Here is an 18,016-nt window from a genome sequence, read left to right on the forward strand (position 1 = left end):
GCACTAAGTCTACAAAGTCGCCAGGGTTTAGGCATCAAGTCTGCATGATCGCAATGGTTTAGGCATCAAGTTTGCATGATCGCCAGGGTTTAGAGTACACCGGGTGAATGCATCGTTCACAACACCTACAGCTTGCGAGCCTGCTAGTGTTCCACTAGGCTATCTAGAATAGTCCGTGGTTGTCATCCATACTCTACTAGATGAAGGGGCCATCATTTGGGAACAAGGCTTCTCTCCTCGTCCACCTCTCACCCTTACCTCATAGTCTATATCACCTCTCAACTCCTCATCCAATTCATATTTCATCTGCTGATGTTTTACCCAACATATTATTTAGATATAAATACATATATACAGTTTAAATCATATAAAACTTGTATAAAATCGTTCATCCAGCATAGATAGCAATTATACAGATAATATGCACACATAGCACGTAGTTTATATAAAATACTTCATATCTATGTGTAAGATGAAAGGGACCATGCACTCACTTGAAAAGGTGGTGACTCGGCACTCGGACAACACTTCGTTACTCTTAACACAATTTTCCTCGGACAAAACCTAGTATCATTACCAATAGAGTTTAGTCTAACATTCATCGAGACTAATTAATAATCTAGCTATTTTTACTATTACATAAGCGTTAAACGATACTTATATAACCCATAATAATTGCCCAAGTAGTTATTATAAGGTCCTAATAACATTACTATATTAAAACATAAACTATACTAAAGATAGCTTAGGTGTAGCTCTTTTACAGTAGGTTTTTTTTCTCAAAATTGGGCTTTGCTGGAGTAGTGTTCCCAAGCCGAAAGGCTCTTTTTCTCGGAGCCGTCGGGTGCTCCGAGGCTTCCGCCTCGTGCTAGGGGGTTCCCTAGGCTTTTCGGGGGGTTTTAGGGCTTAGAGAGAGGAATGAAGGGTTAAGGTGTGAGGAATGAAGAAGAGGGCCATTTCTATTTATAAGAGGTTGGAGGAAAGTTCACATCGTGAATTTTTGATGTTCACATCGTGAGCCAGGTTGACTACAGCCAGCCACATCCTGGTGCTGACACGTGGCATCACACACAGGGTGGAAATCAGCTGATTTTTAAAAATTCATAACTTTCGCATAAGAGCTCCGTTTTTGACATTCTTTATATCCACGCGTAGGTAAAAACTAGATATAAAACTTTCATTTAGAGTCCGTCAGCTAATTCTCGACCGATCTTAAATTTAACAGTAAGAGGAGGTTAGATTGTCAAATGAAAGCGGAGAATTTGTAACTCCTTCATATGGACTCTGTTTTCATTTGTCTTTTTAAGGTTGAGTTCCTATTAATGAGATCTTGAATTGTCATTTAGGTCGCGTAGGCCAAAAACCGCTCGATCTAAGATTTGAGTTTGGGGCCATACACTGCTAAGCTGAAACTTCGAAAAATTATAACTTCCTCATACGAAGTCAGATTTATGCATTATTTTTAGGGACACTCTCGGTTTAAGGTATACTACAACTTTGGTTTAGATCACTAAGGCCAAAAAGTCTTATATCGTAAATTCATTATTTTATGTTTCCTGGTGTCGTGCCTGTTTTGCCGAAAAACTTCGACCGGTCATAACTTCTTCGTTATAACTCGGATTTCAGCGTTCTTTATGTGTACGGAATCCTTGAGACATATTCTACAACTTGATTAATATTATTTATTCTAAATAATATTTTGTCAAAAAGTCGTTTTTGACCCCTATTATCTCTAAATTGACTAGCGTTGGATCTACAAGCATTACAATTATCTCCCCCTTAGGATGATTATGTTCCGGAATGATCAACGAAGCAGGGCTCACATGATAAATCCATACGTTATCTCTTCATCCTAGGTAATAATCATAACTTCCTTTTTTCTTCAAAATATTATCTAACTCTTGGACTCTTTGACTGGAGGCGTTGCTCGATCTTGCACTTGCTCCCTATCTCACGTTAGACACCAAATTATGACCTTCAAGTTACAGTCTCGATCCCCACTGGATACGAACTTAAAATAAGTTCTTTTATTACTACAATGGAACGATGTGTCATATTCTAATGACCTAACATGGTATGTTGCAATGCTTACACTCAAGTCTCTTAGAGTCTTCTAAAACAGACTATACTTTCCTTCATGTTCTAATCTCATCTTAAAAGGTAGCATTTCTAGCTAAAAGCAACCGTCACGATACCTCTACTGATCGCTTTGATTAATTCTTCCAGCATAAGTCAGGTGCTACATCGAACTTTGTTCTCTGAACCACGTAACATACTCATCGTAGTCGGACTTAATTCGATATGACCACTAGGTTCGGAATAACAATCATCTTCTTAGTCATTACCGAAACAAAGGTAACGACATATTTGAATAAAATGGTATCAATTACTAGCTTCTTGGTACGAGTCTTCACCAAGATGTTCTGCACACCAAAGTTGGCGTTCGGTGAATCGAGATGAGAATATAGATAGAGGAAGATTTAGATGCATATTCTTCCTTATTACTTCGAAAAATTACATGTCGGTTTTAATATCGAAATTAAACGTTTAGAAACCTGAACACAAAAAGTTTCAAGATCCGGTCGGCAACAGACCTTAGATCTGATCATATAACACATATCATAAATCATTTAGCACATAAAAGCATGGTAGGCATTTTCCGTAAATAAGCTAGTGTTTGTCTCAATTTAGGTGTATTACCTAAATTTATTAGATACACTCCTCACAATCATTGCTTAACATTCTAAGTTTAAGTCTAGAAATAAATCCTTATTCCTAGTTCGCTTAAACTAATGCTCTTATACCAACTGTGACATCCCCATTTTCATGGCCAGAAAAGATTGATTTTGTTTATGCTTTATAAAAATCAGAGCACTTCTTTTGATAAAAATGTTACTGAATGGGTTCCTAGTAAAACATGATAAATACGTTATCAAAGAATTTCCGAATAAATGTATTTTTATTCATTTTAAAACATTTGGGATGTCATTGTCAAGACAGAAACATAGACATAAACAGAACTTACATTCATTTACACTAGTGATCTACACCTCTTTAATCTCTTAGTGTAATGTAACTTTGTATCGGCACCTGTGATTCAAATAAGCTTGAGTGGATCAGGTTGGGAAACCTGGTGAGTACATATGGTTTTCAACCCACAATAATATAATTATTATGTTTAATCATCAAAAAATCAACCCAATTACCCATCCCCATTATCTTCTTTACTCTTAAGGATCTACCCTAAGAATCAACTACTCCTCGTTCATGTATTCCTAAGGATCATCCTAAGGAATTGGCACGAAGTCCAACGTTGCCACAGTTTACACAACAGGCACTAAGTCTGCATAGTCGCCAGGGTTTAGGCATCAAGTCTGCATGATCGCCATGGTTGGGAAAAAGGCTTCTCTCCTCGTTCACCTCTCACCCTTACCTCATAGTCTATATCACCTCTCAACTCCTCATCCAATTCGTATGTCATTTGCCGATGTTTTAGCCAACATATTATATAGATATAAATACATATATACAGTTTAAATCATATAAAACTTGTATAAAATCGTTCATCCAGCATAGATAGGTATTATACAGATAATATGGACACATAGCACGTAGTTTATATAAAATACTTCATATCTATGTGTAAGATGAAAGGGACCATGCACTCACTTGAAAAGGTGGTGCCTCGGCACTCGGACAGCACTTCGTTACTCTTAACACAATTTTCCTCGGACAAAACCTAGTATCATTACCACTAGAGTTTAATCTAATATTCACAGAGACTAATTAATAATCTAGCTATTATTACTATTATATAAGCGTTAAACGATACTTATATAACCCATAATAGTATCCCAAGTACTTATTATAAGGTCCTACTAACATTACTATATTAAAACATAAACTATACTAAAGATAGGTTAGGCGTAGGTCACTTACAACGGGTTTTTTTCTCAAAACCGGGCTTCGCTGGAGTTGCTTTCCCAAGCCGAAAGGCTCTTTTTCTTGGAGCCGTCGGGCACTCCGGGGCTTCTGCCTCATGCTAGTGGGGTTCCTTAGGCTTTTCGGGTGGTTTTAGGAATTAGAGAGAGAGTATAGATAGAGGAATGAAGGGTTAAGGTGTGAGGAATAAAGGAGATGGGATTTATATTTACAGGAATCTAGAGGAAGGTTCACGTCGTGAATTTTGATGTTCACATCGTGAGCGAGGCTGGCTATAGCCAGCCACAGCCTGGTGTTGACACGTGGCATCACACATAGGGTGGAAATCAGCCGATTTTCAAAAATTCGTAACTTTCGCATACGAGCTCCGTTTTCGACTTTCTTTATATCCACGTGTAGGTAAAAACAAGGTCTAAAACTTTCATTTAGACTCTGTCGGCTAATTCTTGACTGATCTTAAATTTAACTGTAGGAGGAGATTAGACTGTCAAATGACAACGGAGAATTCGTAACTCCTTCATACGGACTCCGTCTTCGTCTGTATTTTTATCGTTGAGTTCTTATTAATGAGATCTTCAATTCTCATTTAGGTCGTGTAGGCCAAAAACCACTCGATCTAAAATTCGAATTTTACGTCGTACACTACTAAGCCGAAACTTCGAAAAATCGCAACTTCCCCATACGAAGTCAGATTTAGGCGTTCTTTTTATGGACGCTCCCGGTTTAACTTATACTACAACTTTGGTTTAGATTACTAAGGCCAAAAAGTCTTCTATCGTAAATACATTATTTTACGTTTCCTGGTGTTGTGACGGTTTTGCCGAAAAACTTCAACTGGTCATAACTTCTTCGTTATAACTCGGATTTCGGCGTTCATTATATGTACGGAATCCTTGAGACATATTATACAACTTGGTTAAGATTATTTACTCTAAATAATATTTTGTTGAAAAGTTTTTTTTTTAACCCCTATTATCTCTAAATTGATTAGCCCTGGATCTACAGGCGTTACATTGACTTCCGTTGACTGTTGTCTTTTTGACCAAGTTTGACCTCGGGTCAAACTTAAGGATTTTGGGCTATTAAATAAGATTTTATCTGGTTCTGGTATTAGTAGATTTGTGGGTGCAAGTAGTACATAAAATGGGTTGTGTCATAGTGTTTCAGGGTTCTTTGATTCAAGTGAGTCTTCTCCTGATACTTGTGAGTCTAAGGCACCAATGTTAACTCACCAAATTATGTATGTAGGATGCTAGCTGTCTTTGTGGTCTTCATGTTTGTATGTTTGAATAGTTGTATCTGTTATTATTGTGTTATGTTGTTTATATGTAACTAAGACTGCTGAAAGTCTCCAGGGTTGCTGATAACCCATCGGGTGTGCTGTTAGCCCACTGGGACAGCTGATAGTCCCAAGGGTTGCTGATAACCCATAGTTGTTTATTTGTTTTTTGTTTTGTGTAGTATTTTGGGGAACTAACTAATCTTTGTGCTTACGATTTATGGTTTACATGTTTCGGGTTTTCTTTTACTAAAGGAGCGGCACAGCTCGATTGCATCGCATCAATGGGGGACTTGTGTACTTGATAAATTTTAATGATACTATGAGAATGTTTTAAGATCTTGCAATTGTGAATTAAATAAATACTTAAAGTTTTAATCAAAAAATTTAGGTTGAAATTTAGGGTGTTACAGGACAACTTCTACAAATCAGGCGGTGCCAGTAGGTACGATGCCTTGGCAATCACAGCCGCACCTGGAACCAAATCAATCCTAAAATCAACCTGCCTCTCAGGATGCACACCAGGTAACTCCTCTAAAATCAAAATTTATTTTCTTGCGGAAAAAATTTGTCCTTACAATGCAATTCGTTGAAAAACTATGCTAATACATATTTCTTAGCAATTTAATTCTAACTCTAAGTAGTAGCTCAAGAATCTAATCTTCAAGTAATGCGATCGAAATCCATTTCTTCACGGTTAGACTCTGCTTACTTCTTCCCTTAAGCTTCCTCTCCTTTCTTCGATCCTACAAAACATCAATTGCAATCTTATCACATTTTGTATTAAGAATTTAGAATAGAAGCTTAAAAGAGTTAGTCAATGAATTTTACCTAAAGCAGAGCCATACGTTTTGACTCTCCCATCTCTTAGATCTCTTAGGTAAATAGGGAAGCTTCGTCTCCAATGCCCCTTCTCTTGGCAATAAAAGCAAATTGACTCTTTTGAAATAGGACATGGAACTAATTCAGAAATTGCCTTTCTCTTACGATCAAACCTTTCGATCATAGCATGTCTTTCATTGCCATTGTCTATATCCATAGAGGTCTTGAAGGCAGATTCACTAATCAACTTTGCTTTTCTTTTGCGCCAAACCATTGCTGATTCAGCAACAATAAACATATAGGTGAGATCTATAAGGTTCATGTCGCAGTTTATCATATAGTACTCTCTTACGAACTCACTATATGAGTTAGGAAGTGACTGAAGAACCCAATCAACAGCCATCTCCTCGTAGACAACGGATCCCAACATTCTTAACCTATCAATGTGTGACTTCATCCCTAGGACGTGTGCACACACCGACTTTCCTTCTTTATGTTTACTTGCCAAAAAGGCTTGAGTGATCTTGAACATTTCAAGCCTTCGAACTTGTGGGTTAGGGAGAATAGTTAGAGGAGGTGGAGGAAGTGAAGCATGATCTCTTGTTCCTCGATCAAATCGTGGAATATCATCTTCATGTGGAATGCTTGTTCCACGGGATTTGGGAAGACCATAGTTGTCGTATTTTGACATCTACAAAATGGGAGAAAATGAATTCAAGTTAGTTGATTGATTGAGTCCTTAGTAAATCACCTAAATGAGATACTAAGGCTAGGACCCAACACAATACGCTACAACCTAGAAAAGGGATGTCGTAAACTAGTTGCAGAATATTTGAAGGTAAGTGAATGATGATTCACTAATTTCCACCATGAATAACGAAAAAGAAATTTAAGTTTTAAGTTTATGAAAACTCCTAGATCCTTTGAGATTCATTGAACATTTCAATGGCATGTTTAAATCTCGATATGCCCCTCTAGTTTGTGACTGGGATGCCGAGGATCACAAAGCGGGTGTGAATAACCATGTAAACTTATATGGTGCCCTCACATGTTACAGTCATCTATTCGATGTGTCGGTAAACCACACACGCTCCACCAAACTATGACAAACATTGAGTCACCCTTTGCTACCTTTGCTTAGAACCATTTAGTGTGCCTGTTAACCACACACGCTCCACTAACGTCTTCGCAAGGGGACAAAGTGTAATTTAATGGAATTGCATCAATTCACTTTTTCCTAAGTAACTAAGATTGGGAATTTGTAAAACATTTAGTTACTTTTGTAATTCATTATACTTATAATGGAAGGTTTTGTCCTATCCTACCCGTTCGGCTAACAACCCTCCACTAGTCAAGAGTGCGATGGGTAAGAGTGGATACCCATTAAATCGCCATTTTATAGGCAATTTCCTTAAACACCCCTTATAGACCAGCTTCGTGAATGAGGCCTACTAACGGTAAGACTGACTTTTACTCATACATATATATAATGTTATACTCCATATGTTATATATAGTATAGGGTGTATTTTACACTTTTAAAATACTAAGAGGTCAAATTTAACAATTATAATTTTAATTCAATTAAATTGTAAACCTAAACTTTTATGGATTTATTAAACCTCTTTTAATTATACACCTTAATTAATTAATAAAACCATAAGGGTGTGATTTGAACTTTTCAAAACAATACTAGGGTTTTAGAATTTAACATTCCTAAATTAAATTTTAATCAACTTTTAAATTCCAAAACTTGAGGGCAAGTTTTGAAACATTTCAAAACATTTAGGTTTAGAATTTAAATATCCATCAAAATTAAACTTTTAATCAAAATTTAAATTCCAAAACATGAGGGCAATTTTTCAAACCTTTTCAAAACATTGGGGATCAAATAACAAATAATCTAAATTAACATTTAATCACATAATTATCCATATTTGATTTATTTAATAATTTCTTGCAAAACAATTTACCAATTTAATCAAAATAATTAATCAATTATCACATAAGGAAATAAATATTTTATTAATTGATAAATATCTTTAATTAGATCAAGAATATACTCATAAATATCATAAAATCAGATTTAGATTGATCTAATATGATAAAGGCAATTATCTCAAAGATAAACAGCAAGAAATCCCGATATCCTCTCTTTCTGATGCTCGAACTCGCCGAGTACCCATATGGACTCGCCGAGTCTACAATGGGACTCGTCGAGTTCATTAGGCAGTTTCACAAAAATCGAATTTTTCAACTTGAACAAACATACAAGGCATCAATACAATAGAAACCAATCAAGGCTCTGATACCAGTGATGGGTTTTGGTCATAAGAACATCCTATGTGTTCATACAAACCCTAATGCTTGGATCTAGGTTTCTCTATTGTACATACAATTCATCCAAGACTATAAACCCTAGATCTAGTATATGATAATCAATATAACATATCAATTAGGGTTTAGATCATACCTTGATTGTTATATAGCAATAACATCCTTCTTGTATTGACTTTAGAAAGCTTAGAGTCACAAATGTCACTCCTCTAATGGTTCACAAGCACCAAGAGCAAGAGAATGAAGAGGAGAAAAGAAGGAGGCTGTCCAAAACATGTGGAAACCCTAACCAATTAGTTCACCACGTTTTTGAGGCATAAGGGCTCTATATATAGTGAGGCTATTAGGGTTATCTAACAAGGAAACCCTAATTTGGATGCTTAAGCCCTAAGCAACCCATGGACTCCTTTCCTTAAAGGCCTTGGACGATTTCTAATGGGTTTTCCCCATAGAATTCGTCCACTCCTTAATATAAGGCAATCCATAGCCCAAATTGCAATTATCTTATAACTACAATTTCAGTCCCTTAAGTTTAATTAATCTCTTTTAGTCACAAACTTAATTCTTATTAATTCTTGACTAATATTAATTAAACAATATGATTTCTCCTTTAATATATTATTCTCATAATATATTAATAAATCATATTTAATCCTTTCTCTCCATAATTCATCCTATCAAGTTGCTTTGGTGAAGGCAACCCAAAAGGACCATGCACCATCGGGTCAAGTACATACCAAAATAGTTATGGACTTAGACACTAATCCAACAATATGACCGCTCCAAAATCTAGATTTACACCATTGTACAACCCATAAAGCATAGTCATAAATGACTTGCTTGCATCGTTAGATCCAACGCTTCGCTTAGAAAGACCTTTGAACAAGAGAGGAAAAAGTTCGTTCCATTGTGGGGGAAGGCAGGACTTCTTGAACTTTGTGACAGTGGTTACAGTTTTAGTGTACCCCATTTGGTAGAACATCGAGAACAGCTGACCAGTAGTGATGGAGTCAAGGTTTACCAGAGTTGGTTCGTGAGCAAGACCAAGTAGGGCACATAAGCGATTCTTAGAAATCGAGGTCTTCTCGTTGTGAATGTCAAAGTGAATCCTGTCAGCAACCTTGTCATAATACGCAGTTGAATAGATATGAGAGAGGCAAGACATGGGAACCACTTCCACCTTTGTAAGAGCATCGACAAGTGGAGAATATTTGAGGCATTCTACCACGTACAACATATAGGATTCATAGACGAATGGTGTAAGGTCAATGAAGAGGTTTTGTTGTCTCTTAATGGTCAGAAGGTTGGAGTGAACAGAGGTATCTTGAACAGAAGATGATTCCGCCATTGATGAAGCTTGAGAAGAAGATGATGAACAGTTGAAGAAATCGCCTTTTTCTTTTAGAAGATTTGTGAAGGGTAAAAGAGTAAAGTGAATCGTGAGAAACCCTTATATACATGAGAGTAGGAGAGAGAAACATCCGGGTAAAATATCGTCCTTTTGTGAAACGTTTCCTGATGCGATGGGGAGTAGACAGTTGGCAACCCCGATGATTACGCAGGGGAGAGAAAAGACGTTTCACTTTTTACTTGCCTTTCCATAGAAAGTACCTTTTTCAAATCGACGAAACGATTGGATAATTTTTTACTCATCCAAGTGCTTTATCCGAAACGTCACCCACATAATTTACACGAACCGTCATCACGTATACCATATCGATCACGATAATACTTTTAGAACCCAAGTTGTAAAAATTAGCTCATATTAAATAGAACCATAGTTTTGGAAAATCAAAGATTTTTGTGCATAGAGTGTGAATGATAAAGAAATAAATCAAAGTTTATGGGATATTGTGATGTCGAATAAGACATGAAACAGTAGATCCCGGGCATGAATCTCTTCCTTTCAAGTCAAGAGAGACTTCAAAGTGTCTGGGTGGTTTCCCGTTAGAATACAATCAAGTGCCTACTAAGAGGCAATGAAAGGCATCTTTTAGATATAAGGTTTGTAAGGGTGGATTTCGCTTCAATTCAAGTTCCGATACTCAACATAAGACCAAAAGAGAATGAAGTACTTCTGAGACCAATGTGGCCTATTGAATAAGTAGGTTTGATATGTATTTAGTAACGTGTTGAAACTAAGAAATCTCAAAAAAAAAATATAACTGGATCCTTGGGGAAGAAAAGTCTTGGTGATAGACTTTTTTCAGAAGGATCGCTCAAAATAAAAAGAGAATTCATTTGTGAAAGCTAGATCATAGTAATGGTTCACCGTCAATGCATTAAGGGTTTTGAATTGTGGGTTTCACTTAGTACGTAGTGACATGAGACTAAGATCATTAACACAAACTTTTGTGTAACCATAAACCTCAGTGGTAAGTGCTGAGAGTCTCAAGGGTTACATTAGTGACATGAAGTGTAATGGAGAAAAATGATGTAGGTGGTTTAAGAAGCGAATGTACCTCTGCTATAAAAGAAGGACCAAGCAGAAAACTCTAAAATCAATATGAGTAGAGTAAGGTAGCTCACGATTAGAGTGAATGTAACATCCTAGTTTGGGAAAACATGATTTGTATATATCACATTATGAATGCTTCACTCAAAATCTGTTGAGCTTTTGGTCAACATGCAGCAACATGCATCTAGGGACACTGAAGTAACTCACAGAAAAGAATTTATACCAGTTTGAGCTTCACCATCGAGAGTAGCTTTTATACAAAGAAAAGCATGAGAAAAATGAAATAAAAGGAAAGATATTTTTGTATTTTGTGAAAAATGTTTAATAAAACAAAAAGAAATATATTTTTGGATTTTATGTAAATAAAATAAAAAAATGAAAAGAAAAACATAAAAATGAATATGAAAAGAGTATACAAAAGAATACAACCGAAATCCCTTTTAATGAGAAACAAGCGAACGAGTTCGGAAGGACCAAACCTGAAATAGACCGAGCGTTCGGTTCATTTTGGTTCCCGAGTGAACCGAACCCGAAATAGACTGAGCGTTCGCTCTATTTCGCTTCTTACCTTTAGTGAAGCGAAGGCGATCTTGGAACTTATTCTGGTTCCATCATTCCTAGGACTTGTAAGATCTTATTGAAACTTGCTTCAGGTAAAGCCTTAGTGAATATATCTGTTAATTGAGCAGTGGTCCTAACGAAATGAATTTCTACGTTACAATCTTCCACATGATCTTTGATGAAGTGAGACCACAGTGCTATGTGCTTTGTCTTCGAATGTTACACTGGGTTATGACAAATCCTAATTGCACTTTCAGAGTCGCAATATAGTGGGATTTTCTTCATGTTCAACCCATAGTCCCTAAGCTGAGTCTATATCCAAACAACCTGAGATGTGCATGAGGCGGCGGCTATATATTCAGCTTCAGCCGTGGAAAGAGAAACACAGGTCTGTTTCTTTGATTGCTAGCTAACCAATTTACCATCAAGAAATTGGCATCCTCTAGTAGTGCTTTTACGATCGAATCCACAACCCCCTAAGTCAGCATCTGAGAATGCTTGGACAAAGAAACTTGTGTTGGCTGGATACCATAGACCGAGAGAGGCAGTTCGCTTAAGATAGCGAAAGATGTTCTTTACTGCTAGCGTGTGTATTTCACGTGGGTTAGCTTGGAATCGGGCACAATAGCAGACTGAGAACATGATGTCTGGCTTGTTGGCTATGAGATACATCAATGACCCAATCATCTGACGATAAAGCATCATGTCAGCAATTGGCTTTTCCAGTGATGAAGTAAGCTTAGTTCCAAAAGCCATTGGGACTTTCACGTTGCAGTCTCCCATCATCCCAAACTTGGCAAGCAATATCTTTGTATATGCCTCTTGATTGATAAAAATGCCTTCGGGTCCCTGTCTAATATTTAAGCCAAGGAAAAAGTTAATTGGACCCATTGAGCTCATCTCAAATTTAGTTTCCATCAACTTCCTGAACTCAGCTGTTAGGCTAGGATTCGTAGAGCCGAAGATGATGTCATCAACATAAATTTGGACAATCATAAGGTGGTTATCCTCTCTCTTACGAAATAAGGTTGGGTCAACCGAACCTTGTTTAAATTTGGAAATTTTTAAGAATCGAGTAAGACTTTCATACCATGCTCTGGGAGCCTACTTCAGACCATAGACGAATTTTTCAAAAATATAGCAATGATCTGGATGCTTCTCATTCATGAAGCCTGGCAGTTGCTCAACATACACAGTTTCTTCAAGTTCTCCGTTGAGAAAAGCACACTTTACGTCCATTTGATAGACCTCAAAGTTCTTGTGTGCAACATAAGCAAGAAAGATTCGAACGGACTATAATCTTGCAACTGGAGCGAAGGTCTCTTCATAATTTGTACCTTTCTCGTGATAGTATCCTTTCACCACCAACCAGGCCTTGTTGCAAATCACATTCCCCTCCTTATCCATCTTATATCTGAATACTCATTTGAGACCGACAACCGAAGCATCCTTTGGAGTTGGAATTAGAAGCCATACTTTGTTTCTTTCAAACTCTTTCAGCTCGTCTTGCATGGCTTGAACCCAATTAGAATGATCAAGAGGTGAATTCACCGTCTTCAGTTCAACTTTGGAGATGAAAGAGTTGAACATGCAAAATTCTACTTGAGAGAATAGTGCAGCTTGTTTCGCTTTCAGCTGTGATCGAGTTAATACCTTTTCTGAAGATTCCCCAATGATTTGACTGTGAGAATGGTCTTTGGTCCATATAATGAGGGGAGGCTAATTTGGATCATAAGAGGGATCCAGTTCTGCATTGACTTCTTCTGCCAATTCTGACTGTGTATCATCATCATTGACATTAGTATTCTCCCCCTCGAATGATGACACGAGTTCAATTTCTGGATCAGAACGCCCCCCCCCCCCCCCTTCGTTTGGACATTCGGTTGAGCTAGATGATTGTGACGATGAATTCTCCTCCTAAAATGATGAACCCTGATCATTTGGTAGAGACGAACCCTCGCCCTGGATAGAAGAGCAGTCACTAGAAGGTTCGCTTGAGTCAGGCCTTTCAGTTGCCTTTGGTTTTTCAACTTCCATCTTCTGTGCAACATCGTCAATAATTTTCTTCAAACTGTCGACTCTGTTATCTTCAGGTTTGGATTCATAATCAATAGCTTTTTCTAGTTCATCGAAGAGAAGCATATATTGCTCGAAAAGATTTGAATTAGGCACAGTGACTTGAATAGACTTTGGAAAAATATCCCGCATTGCACCTTCAGTTGTCTTCAACCACTTGACATAACTATCATCGAAAGTGACAAAGTATGTCTCTTCAATCTTCTTTGAGCGTTTATTCAGAACTATATATGCCGTAGAGTTCAAGGAGTATCCCAGAAAAATCCCTTCATCGGCCTTAGCATCAAATTTGTTTCTATTCTCCTTTGAGTTGAAAATGAAGCATCTTGAACCGAACACGTGGAAGAACTTTGAGATCTCATAAGGAGTGATTGAGAATCGTTTGTTTAGATAGTATCTATTACGAGTGTAACAAGCAGGAACAATAGCATCAACCCAGAAATATAAAGGCAAGGAAGCAAAGCTCAGCATAGTTCGAGCCGCTTCGCACAGAGATCGATTTCGCCTTTCGATGATTCCATTCTGCTGTGGAGTATATGGAGCAGAGAAATTGCGAGTCGTTCCCTTCTCAGCTAGAAAATCTTCGAAATCTGTCACACCCCTGAACCAGACGGCGGAAACATCCGAGGGCACGCGTGACTTAAATTGAATATCATCACAATGAATATACATGAATCATAACATAAACATCACCATGCATCAATATATTACAACTGGAATGTTCACATCAAGTACAATGTTTTACAAATCCATACATAAATTGTTTGATAGTTTTCATAAGCAAAACACACCCTAACATACTTGGTACTTATATCCCCGGCTTACCTGTTACGTGAGAATACAAGTTATTTTGAAAAACGGTCAACATATGGAATGTTGGTGAGTTCATAAGTATGTTGTGGTAAAATGATTTGTGTAGTTTGTAAAACCTAGATAATCCGATATTTTCTGAAAAGACCACTGTTAAAAAAAAAGTGTGAAGATCCGTACATATATGCATGATGATTTCAAAAAGACATGTATAATTGAAGAACTTAGTATTATCGTACAAGTGAAAATGTTGAACTTCCTCGGAAAACCCGATGTTTTCCAAAATCATAAAATACAGTGGTTTCTCGAATTGTTATACCGCCACAATGAATGATTTTGATTACTCTTCCTTGATTACTCGGGTGGTGTTGGATTAATTAAGGTTTGTGAGTTGTTATAACCGTGCATGATAATGACTAGTTATAACTACAGTCTACGAACGATCCTTAGAGGCGTCACCCGTTTTCACTCACTTAATCCAAACGACCTTAATTACTAATGATTAACAACCTAAATCTGTTTACTTTGATTACTAATAAGCCTAACAAACGAGGAAAAGAGGAGTACGAAGTCCTGCTACTTCCGTGAGTTATTTTAGGCTATCGGGGATGTGAAAGACACGTTGGCCAATCTCGCATTTGATTACTTTGACCTTATGACAATACTACTGGATCACTAGGACCCAATAGCACTTAAGAGGCCATTTAAGGTCCCTTTACATGGAATTGGGTCATAGAAGACCCAATAACATGTAAGCATTATCCCTTGGGCCCAAAGATCATGTTAATGGACTTGCAAGGTCTAACAAGCATGATTTGAGACTTTCAAGCCCAAGTGTCGAATGTTTACTTGTCTTAGGTATCGCATATCTACTTGAGAGTTCGACTTAACGATTGTTGTTTTGTATCGACTCTAGACCGATCGATTTATTTATAATGATGATTTGGAATCATATGTGTATTTGTCTTTCGATTTTTGGTAAGCCGTAGATTAGTATTTTTGACTCAATATTCTATAAATAAAATAATTGGTTTAAAAAAAATAGTGGTTCGACCTTTTCAGCTCCTTTTTTGTAAAATAACAAATGTAGTCCTTAATATAAAAGAAAAGTCATTTTAGGTCCTTAAAACATTTCCTTGACACTTTTGCGTCATAGATTTTTTGAAATTATATTTTTAGCTTGAAACTTATTTTGTTAACAGTTTCAGCCCTTATAAAATGATATTTTCCGGTTTAAGCCCAAATTTTTGCAATTTTTACACTTTTAGCCCAAAATCCAAAAACATTACATTTTTTTTATCCTTTTTGGGAATAAAAAGCTTTTTCAATCCTTGAAATAGTCTTTTTACACTTTTTATCCCCTATGATGAGTTCAAAACTCTTAGATTGATTAAATCTTTCACAAGTGCGACAAAAGTGATCAAACAGTTTAAGATTAATACGAGAATGAACACAGAACAGAATCAAACTTATGCTTATGATTCAAAACTGAGTCACGCCTCAGCAGAGCTTGATGAAGAACTTCCGCTGTATAGGCGAGCTAGGGTTTACAGAAAAATCAAACAAAAATATTGAAAGAGACAACATCTAAGTCTGCATGCATGCAGCTTATATACAAAACCCTAATACAAAATTATGTACGGATGGACAGGCACAATACTAACATTCAAACTAGGCTAAGGACCGAGCCCATGATGCAATTCAATAGACTCAACAATCTCCCCCTTTGCGTCAAATGAGGCGAGAGATTATTTCTTCTGAGCAGGCCTCACCGTCTTGATAACTTTAAAAAGACGAGGAATAATGGCAAGAAGAGTTTGTCTGAACTGAATGTACCATCTCAGCATGTTAGTGAATAGTTTCTTATCAGTAGCACTATTTTGGTCGCACCTATGAATAATCTCCAAGATATGCTCAAGAAAAGTCGTCGAGAAGAGGTGTTTGTCAACAAGAGGGAACATACATTTTTCACCTTCGCCCCTGAGGATCATAACTGTGTGGTACTTTGAATCTATCTTCCCCTTGATCATGGTATTGACATTGCTAGCTCTGCCCATGGTCTTGATCGTTGGTCGCTTGTGTATGGCAGAGGCAATCTCCTGGTCCATCTTCGCTACCTCATGAATGTAGCAAACAAGCATACACTTGACATGATCAATTATAGGCTGATACTCTTGAGGATTTGACAGAAGAATGTTGTTGAGGAGTATCCAATCATGGGGATTGAGGTTTGGTAGATTAGCAAGGGTAAAATGGCAGACTGAGCCTTCGGTTCCTCGAGTCAACCTGAATCTGACATTAATAAATTTCCCTGCTTAATAGGGCTTCGTCACGTTGACTGTAGTTATCTTTTTTGAGCTCCAGGTCAGGTGTTGGGGTTGAGCAAACTCCAAGTATGTCACACCCCCAAACCAAGGATGGCGGAAACGTTCGGGGGTGGAGGACTTCATGTATAGTATCACAACAACGTGTATAATAGTGCTCAAAGTAAAAACAACCATCATAAATATAATTGAAAAAGTTACACCAAAGTATATGTTTACATGTTTCAAAATCAATTACATTATTATGACAAAAATAAATTGTTGACGGTTTAACGTCCCATCCTCCAAGCGCTGAAGTTTTCCTGTTTCACTGATTTCGTGAGAATACAAGTAGTTTTGAAAAAGTGTCAACAATTAAGTTGGTGAGTTCATAAGAGTTTTGTTTGAAGTAGAAACCGTTTTCCTTGTAAAATCGATAGGGTTTGATTTCCAGAAAATCCAATATTTTCTTAGTTAAGTATGACCAGAATATTTCTATATGATGCGTTAATGAACCCAAGAATGACCAATAGATTTCCCCTATAATCATCCAGCGTATATAAGTTATGTAAGATTTAAGTTAGATAAAACGTTGAATATAGTGGGTCTGCCCTAGGTCCACAACCCAACGAGGAACATGAGATGAGGCGGGCCCCACCAATTCTAAGCCAATCAAGACTAAATTCTTATACGACTCAAGCATATACGCTCAGCGATCATGGTTGAAGTTTAACAATTCTAGATGAAATATAGTTTTAATACCAAAATAACTATTCTATGTGAACCCGGTACTTTGGAATGTACCCATTCATATGAAAACCTGATGCTTTTCCTCAAAATGTGAAATGTAAGTTTCTATGTTATGAAATAGTGCATCCTAGAATTCCCTATAGATTCCTTCTATAATTTCCTTGTGTATATAAGTTATATAAAATTAAAGTTAGATAAAACGTCGAATGTAATGGGTCTGCCCTAGGCCGACAACCAAATGAGGAACAGGAAATAAGGCGGAACCACCAATTCTAAGCCAATCATGACTAGATTCTATATAACTCTAGCATATACACTTAGAAATTATAGCCGAAAACTAACAATGCGAAAGTGAACGTGGACTTAAACCCAAAAATCGGAACCAATCCTAGTGTAGTGTATGAAATAGTAATAGTAACCGTGAACATAAACTATACATATCATAGTTCATCGGATAGTGATAGTGACTAGTGAACATGTACTATGCATATTATAGTTTACTAAAAGTGGTTGAGATGGTGAATATAACCTATACATATCATAGTCCATCAAATAGTGATAGTGGTAGTGAACATGAACTATGCATATTATAGCTTATCAAAAGTGATGGTGATGGTGAATTCCTTTCTTGTAATTAAGTTCGTAGTGTAGATGAAACGTAAACTATACCTATTATAGT

This window comes from Lactuca serriola, chromosome 5 (assembly GCF_051521515.1).
Source record: "Lactuca serriola cultivar US96UC23 chromosome 5, Lser_US96UC23_V15, whole genome shotgun sequence".
NCBI classification, from domain to species: domain Eukaryota; kingdom Viridiplantae; phylum Streptophyta; class Magnoliopsida; order Asterales; family Asteraceae; genus Lactuca; species Lactuca serriola.